Source organism: Geospiza fortis, unplaced genomic scaffold (assembly GCF_000277835.1).
Source record: "Geospiza fortis unplaced genomic scaffold, GeoFor_1.0 scaffold171, whole genome shotgun sequence".
Classification (NCBI taxonomy): Eukaryota; Metazoa; Chordata; class Aves; order Passeriformes; family Thraupidae; genus Geospiza; species Geospiza fortis.
This window is the reverse complement of record NW_005054313.1, coordinates 3,806,574-3,807,716: the sequence shown is the minus strand read 5'-3', so window position 1 is coordinate 3,807,716 and position 1,143 is coordinate 3,806,574. Positions and strand designations below refer to the sequence as shown.

At 41.8% G+C, this 1,143-nt stretch overlaps 1 protein-coding gene across 1 annotated transcript in view; it reads right to left on the bottom strand.

Annotated features, from left to right (window-relative positions):
* FBN1 (fibrillin 1) overlaps positions 1-1,143 on the bottom strand; it is a 130,364-nt gene that overhangs the window by 3,898 nt on the left and 125,323 nt on the right.

Here is a 1,143-nt window from a genome sequence, read left to right as displayed (position 1 = left end):
ACTTACATTTAAATATTAGACATGGGTAAGATATGGGAAGTAGTAAAGTAAAAACAAAACCAGCTATAGATACAAAACACTGTTATATTTTGAACCAGTCCTTTTCCAAACTTCCTAAGGGTGGCACTGTAGGAGTTTCAGGTCACTTCAGGCTTCTTTACTGAAAATGGCTACTTTTTGAAATGAAGCTGGTCTGATTTTTTATGTCTGATGTGGCAAATTGCTTCAAAAATTCTGAATGTTATTGTTCTCCATCTTCTGTGATAAAAGATATGTACATTGTGGGGGTGTGCACACATAAGAAACTGCATTTGGGAAGTACAGAGCAGCATCTCTGACCTCAACATCCAGGTTACAGGAGAGTAAGTAATAAGTCAGAGCATAATTGTCTTTTTCCAAACAATGTGGCTCTTTGTTCTTCGTTTAAAAGCAATGTCTTTGCTTCTTGCAGCCTGATTCACAATGTGGTGTACTGTGGAAGTGCCTGGGCAGGGAATGCAGTCACAGACAGCACAAGACATGGGAGGAACCAAAGCATTCTTCAGTGATTATCTAAATGTGTTGCAGCAACATAAAAAATCCCTGAACGATTCATTAAGTAGGCTAAAAAAGACACAAACTGTGTGCAGAGTTGGGACTGCCAAGGAATATGAAGGAATTGTCACGGAAAAACCTAGCACATGGATTCCTCCCCTGTGGTACACCCAGGAGATCCAGATAAGTATCTTAAGAATATACAGTTCTTAAGAATAGACAGTACAATGTGAACACGTGGAGACCACAAGGTATTAAAACCTGGGGCTGAATCCTGTGTTCCCTAAGCCTGTAAGGGTTTGCCATTAACTCAGAGATGCTTCAGTGTCTCTCACACCTCAGAGCAACTACACCAACATCATAAATGCTTGTTTGGGCTACAGGAAGTTACTGCACCAAAAGCAGATATGCTCACTTCACCACACTCCACAGTGGCAAGAAAGGGGACACTAGTGAGATTAATTCCCATATTTGGGTGGGTGTCAGAAGAAAAAAAATATGAAGAAAAAGTTTTGGGATCCTCAGACGGCACAAGCTGTGCTGTCAGGCACCAGCCTTGCTCTCCTGTGCTCTGTAACACACAGCTCTGCCGTGCTCAGCTTCAGCAGG